Raw genomic sequence first — 7,065 nt, 5'->3', positions numbered from 1 at the left:
TTTTAACTCACGACACAATTCCATCAAATTCACGTGCAACTACTCTCGTAATTCAATCAACTTTCTAGACGTCACTGTTTCTCTCGAGTCGGGTAAACTCGTCACAGATCTCTATAAGAAGCCGACTGACAAACGGCAGTACCTTCATTTCAACAGCCATCACCTTAATATCCAAAAGCGAAACATTCCATTTGGACAACTCACACGTTTAAAACGCATATGTTCCAATACACAAGATTTTTTGAAGCATGCAAAGGACATGTGCAATGACTTCAAGGAGCGTAGATATCCCGACGATCTCATCGACAATGCCCTAGCCAGAGCCACCTCCCTAGACAGGGAAAGGTTGCTTTCTCGTGAATCCAATAAGGCATCAAGTCATAATAAATGTACTTTCATTACACCTTACAACCGCACACTCCGTAATGTAGGATCTGTGTTCAAACGCCATTTAAACATACTCCACGCCGATGAATATCTCAAAGACATTTTCCCTAATGCTCCGACTATTACATTTCGGAGATCACGTAACATACGCGACTTACTCACTTCCTCACGCAATAATCAACAGAGTCCCGGTTGCGCTCCTTGCAACAGCAACCGCTGCCAAACTTGCTTATTTATTGCAACATGTACCTCCACCTGTAGCACTGTTAATGGTTTCGTTTTCTCTATTCGGCAGTCTCTTCACTGTAACTCATTCAATGTTTGCTATCTCATTACATGCAAATTGTGCAATAAACAATACATAGGCGAAACACGTAACACCATCCGTGAAAGATTTTATGGCCATAAATCAGATATTGTTAATAAACGCCAGTCACCTGTATCGCTACATTTTAATCTTCCGGGACATGATCTGCATACGCATATACTTATCACCATTTTAGAATCCGGGTACGCTAATGACATCAAACGCAAAAATCGAGAATCCTTTTTCATTTCGAAATTTGCAACGTTACAGCCGCACGGCATCAACGTGTACGGCGGCCCATTACAGTCCTTGCACTATGAGTCTATTTATTGTATTATCACTTGTCTGCCATTTTTCACATCATACACGATGATACACAATCAGTAAGACACCAACTCCGCGTTACTTTCCCAGAGTCTGGAAGCTCTTAGCCATCAAGGTGCTGTGTGTCCTCAATCCTTCGCCCTTGAGCCCTAATTCCCCGTACGCATTCTAAAGCCTTTTGTGCCAACTGGCTGCTGTGCCTATTCATGTGCTGTTCACTGGTTTCCTCCACGTACAACTCCGACTCGTCTGTATGTCTGTCTGACCTTGTCGAGCCACCTCCTAATGATTGCGTTTTGTTTTTCATTTTCATTTTTGTTGATATTTGTATCGCGTTTGTAGTTCTCTTCACCCTTACCCTTTTCTCTTGTACCATGTGACTTGGTTTTTTGATATATGCTTCACCACTTGTAACAGGTCCTCAAACCTGAAGAAGTGCAGCCTACTGCACGAAAGTCTTGTTTTTAATGTATATAGTAAACAGCTGATGCTCTTAACCGTCTTTGTTATTTTTGATTTCAGATGCCTTCAAGAAATATATCTTAGAGCTATCATCTAGCATGATCTGTAAAGGTGTTGAAGACGCTGTACATCAGGCAAGAGTGTGATTGTTCCACAGACATGTCAGAGGGATGATGAACGATATCAATAAAAAATAAAAATAGAAGCTGCATGATTTGTTATTTCCTAATATACACAGCACAATAGGGTGCACAAATTATACAGGATCACCACGAGAGACTTGGACCTATTTGCATGTAGGACCCAATGTAGGTCCCACAATCAAATAGGATCCTGTTTATATGTAGGATGACATTTGCATGTAGGTCCCACAACCAAATACGATCCTGTTTATATGTAGGATCGCATTTGCATGTAGGACCCACAATTAAACAGGATCCTATTTGTATGTAGGTTCCTTCATCATGTAGGACCTGGTGTCATAATACCATATGGAGTCAAGTAGGAATTTCCAATAGGGTATCTTTAGCTGGTTGTGAGTCGTCGTCGGTTTTTGTCCCGTGTCCGTCCTGTCTAGTCCCCCCCCCCCCTCCCACCCCGTCGCTGCTCCTGAGACTCAAGGAGACGTTTCCGTTCAATGGAAAGTCGGTCCACGCAAGATGCTGAAATCATCACGCTGCATCACGGAAAAATAAAGAAATATGTGAGCATTGTGTGCAGCGGACATGCATCCACGGGCAGCTCTATTTATACACTAATTTAAAAGAATAATGTCCCTGAACGGCTCAAAGTATTTACGGCAGTAGTTACAGCATTTAAATACTGTCTTAATGTATTTATATTTTGTATTTAATTACTTTCATCATAAAGTATTTATAGGCAGTATTTAAATACATGAAAACATGTAGTATTTTGTATTTATATTTAAATACCCGAAAAGTGTATTTATACCCATCCCTGCTTCAAACCACACTCAAACTGTGACGCAACATTTGCGTCAGCTGGATCGGGTCGTCTGGATCTTTGGACGTCGTTCCCGATTTCCGTTCTTAGCTCACCTCGCGCCATAGAGTCCACATCTAACATGCGTGACACGCGCTGTTCGAGTTCGACACTTCAACGTGGGCTCTTTCCTCTTGCCTCTTGGATGCCACCTTCTTGCCAGTAAGTGAGGTTACGTTTCTGATATCTCCTAGCCTGTAGCGCTGATGAATTTTCTTCTATCCTTTAACATATATTTTAGCCCATCCCATGTTGCGTCCCATTTGTTTGTTTGCCAAAGATGTAGGTTCTCTAAGGCACAATTTTTCTTTTCTAGTCCTTGGCTAGAAAACCATCCTAGTCAGCGCTGCTGCACGTGGCTCATCGCGGCGTGATGCGGAAAAACATGTATATACGGAGTCACGCTCTCCTGTCCGTACCCCTTGCATTTGGTTCCCAGATCTAGAAACATAGGACGTTTAACGTCTCCTGACGCAGATCTTTCCCTGCAGTATCTTGCCCAAATTCTTTTACCACACCTCTGAAAAGATCCCATAACTGTGCTCGTTCATCTCTGGTGTCCGAGGAGAGGACTAGGGTCACAAGGCGTGGTAGATTCTCAAGAAGTAAATCGACATTCTTTTCTGTTAATGATGTGAATTTAGTAACTTCCGTTTTGCTGTCAGTGAGCAGTGTGACATTCGCACCAGATCCCTTTATAATGTCCACCAGCTTTCTCACGGATGTGTAATATATTCCTTGCATATTCTCATACAGATTATGGATTACCGTTCTAGCAATTATTCGTTCTACGGTGTAGAGACAGTCTGAAGACATATAGGAAAGCCCATCTGTTCGTACTCCCATCGCAGACTCCCAGAATTCTCAGTCGCAGAGCTATACGGGCACAAAAGCTCTTGTATACAAGAACAATAGCAAGAACGCGCGAAGAGCGAATAAGCTTTGGCAACGTCCTAGCATACTTCCTACTCAAGACAAGACCGCAGTGCTATCAGCTCCAGTAGATACCTTGATGAACAAGGAATGATTTCATTGGATGAAGTATGGAAGGAAAAAAAAAGTCACTAAAATCAAACAAAACAATAAGTCAGTCGTTACCCAAGCAGCACAATGTACTGAGAGTCGAGTGCAATAGGGGTGGACGGGTAGGTGGAAGGCCTTGAACAGACTCATAACGCTAAAGAACGTTGACAACACACATACCGTCCATGCACCCCCAAGCAGCAAAATGTACTGAAAGTCGAGTGCAATAGGGGTGGACGGTATGTGTCTTATCAATGTTCTTTAGTTGCACGAGCCTGTTCAAGGCCTTCCACCTACCCGTCCACCCCTATTGCACTCGACTTTCAGTACATTGTGCTGCTTGGGCCCCTATTGCACTCGACTTTCAGTACGTTGTGCTGCTTGGGTACTTTTGTGCACGGGTTTCGTTGATAGCTGCTGTAATCGCCCTCGCCTTTCTGTCTGTCATGTGGTTAACGCGGAAGCCGTGATGAAGAGGGCAGCTCTACACGATACAGATAAAATGATAATTCCGTGCTTGATGCCCCGGTACGAGTACATCATGAGCCGTGCAGCAGTGGCCGGTCTGCGGCCGCTGTAAGAAAAAAAGAAAAACTGAAACAGAGAGAGAGAGAGAAACTTCAGTTGTTGCGTGGCATCGGCGAGTCCCGCAAAAGAAGCTGATTTATCGCTCTCAAATAATTTGTACGCGGAAGGTGGACGGTTGTCGTGCTGTGAGACCTACAGACTAATTTATTTATTTACCCTCGCGGCCATGAGGCAATACAAACAGGAGGTTAACATTTGGTGGACTAATATTAACATAGCAGCATACAAGATTTACAACCACATGAAAAAATTGCGCAGATATGTGGAGGTAAATAAACAAGTACATGAAACATTTTAGTCAACTGGAGCAAACAATGACAACACGTACGACGTGGAAATTGAAAAATGAATATGCAGCGCACCGGTCATGTCAGCCAGACGCGTGAGCCTTCCTCTTCATCGCCCCTTCTTCGTCCCTTCACCGAGCAAAGTGCCGCCAGTGTAGGCAGGCAGATCGCTCGAATTTCCACGTCACCCCCCCCCCCCCCCTCCAGCGGTCGCATAAACATTTCTTAAATTGTTTGGCATCGGTAATGGAATGCATATAAGCTCTTGGATTAACGATCCTCTTAGGAATTATTATTATAATCAATTTTGTGAAACAAACACTCACAAGTTAGCAGTGGCGGGCGAGTGGAAAGCAGACGCAGATTGAGGCTATGTATGGTACAGGGATGGGCATAAATACATTTTGTGAGTATTTAAATATAAATACAAAATACTTTGTTGGCAGGGGTATTTAAATACTCTTCATAAATAGTTTTCAACGTGAGTATTTAAATACAAAATATAAATACGGCATTTAAATACCGTAACTACCACCATAAATACTGTGAGGAAGATGTCATCTTGAATTACAGAAATAATAATGATCATCAGGACAAGTCAGCAAGGAAGAATAGCATTTATTTGCTAGATTATCATGGCGATTTTAATATTAGAAATTCCTCGAAGACTGCTTCTTTTAGGCATCTTCTGTTCGACCGTACAATCAGATTCGCAAAGGAGAACAGCATCTCCACAGGTGCCGATGAACAAATGCTTGTATTAAATTTGACGAAGATGCTTCGTAGAACAATGTAATCGGGTAGTCACGACAGTTGTCCGCAACAACAGTGAAAAACTCGCCATCTAAAATGGTTTGTCGCATGCGCATGCTAGCGCAAACCTGGCATAATTGCGCCCCAAACTCGCCCTTCTTCCCGAAAGGTCAAATGCAGGGCAACGTTAAGATATGAGTCAGTATATTCTGTATTTAAGAGTATTTATAAAGTATTTACAAGAATAAATACCCGAAAATTGGTATTTAAATATAATTATAAATACATTTTTCGAGTCTGTATTTAAATACAAAATATAAATACATATAGTTATATTTTAAATAGTATTTTAATTACAATGTATTTAAATACTGCCCATCCCTGGTATGGTAACATGAAAAACTCAGTGCGGCATCCCGCATTGTTCTCCATAGAACCCCGCTTCATTGTCCCTGATGTTTTGCACATGAAGGTACGAATAGTCGAGCGGCTTCTTGAAAACCTGCTCTTGGAAATGCAGGACGTATACACTGCTAATACGTGCGCCACCCGAAAGGAAAAGACACGCCCGTGAGAAAGCTGGTGGACATTATAAGGGGATCTGGTGCGAATGTCACACTGCTCACTGACAGCAAAACGGAAGTTGCTAAATTCACATCATTAACAGGAAAGAATGTCGATTTACTTCTTGAGAATCTACCACGCCTTATGACCCTAGTCCTCTCCTCGGGCACCAGAGATGAACGAGCACAGTTGTTATGGGGTCGTTTCAGAGGTCGTTTCAAAGAATTTGAGCAGGATACTGCAGGGAAAGATCTGCGTCAGGAGACGTTAAACGTCCTAACTATGTTTCTAGATCTGGGAACCAAATGCAAGGGGTACGGACAGGAGAGCGTGACCCCGTATATACATGTTTTTTCGCATCACGCCGCGATTAGCCACATGCAGCAGCGCTGACTAGGATGGCTTTCTAGCCAAGGACTAGAAAAGAAAAAAGGCGCCTTAGAGAACCTACATCATTGGCGAACAAACAAAAGGGACGCAGCACGGGATGGGCTAAGATATGTTAAAGGATAGCAGAAAATGCATCTGCGCTACAGGCTAGGAGAGATCAGAAACGTGACGTCACGTACTCCTAAGAAGGTGGCATCCAAGAGACAAGAGGTAAGAGGCCCCGTTTAAGTGTCGAACTCGAACAGCGCATGTCACGCATGTTAGATGTGGACTCTATGACGCGAGGTGAGCTAAGAACGGAAATCGGGAACGACGTCCAAAGATCCAGACGACGGCAAGCTGAGGCAAATGTTCCGTCACAGTTTGAGTAAGGTGGTTTGAAGTGTCCACGTTTATTTTGGCTTCAAAGCTAAAGGAGGACATTGTGATCGCATATGCAGCCATGCGAAGTTTTTCCCAACATGAAGAGGACACTAACTCTGATGTGTAAATCAAATGTTCATCGTGCTTCATTCGTACTTATTCGACTCATACGTACTAGCAGTCGATGCTTCACAACTGACTTTTACGTGGTGCACGCAGTTGCTTATCAACCAGTCAATAAACTTTTCTTCACACCTACAGAAACAAAGATGTATGAATGAAAAAAGACGCGATAGCGAACAACACAGTCGCAAGCAGTACTGCTGAAAGCGCGAGCATGTACGGCTGGAACAAGATTGTAATCTTCAGAAGAACGCTGGTAAGACAGCACACCTGCTAGCACCCTCTCCACAGACGAAAAGAAAAGCCAAGAGTACGGCTGTCGAACAACACGCGGCATTAGGCTGCAATAGGAATAGATTTGATCCACTACGATGTTAGCTGTATTAAGTATGGAAAATAAAAGACAGGAACGCAAAACAATATTTTCCTTTTTTTCGTTGTCTGAAATTGTGCTTATTTTGTCGGATTTTGATAGATACATTTTGAGAGATG

Source organism: Ornithodoros turicata, chromosome 9 (genome assembly GCF_037126465.1).
Source record: "Ornithodoros turicata isolate Travis chromosome 9, ASM3712646v1, whole genome shotgun sequence".
NCBI lineage: Eukaryota > Metazoa > Arthropoda > Arachnida > Ixodida > Argasidae > Ornithodoros > Ornithodoros turicata.
This window is presented reverse-complemented; position numbering follows the sequence as displayed.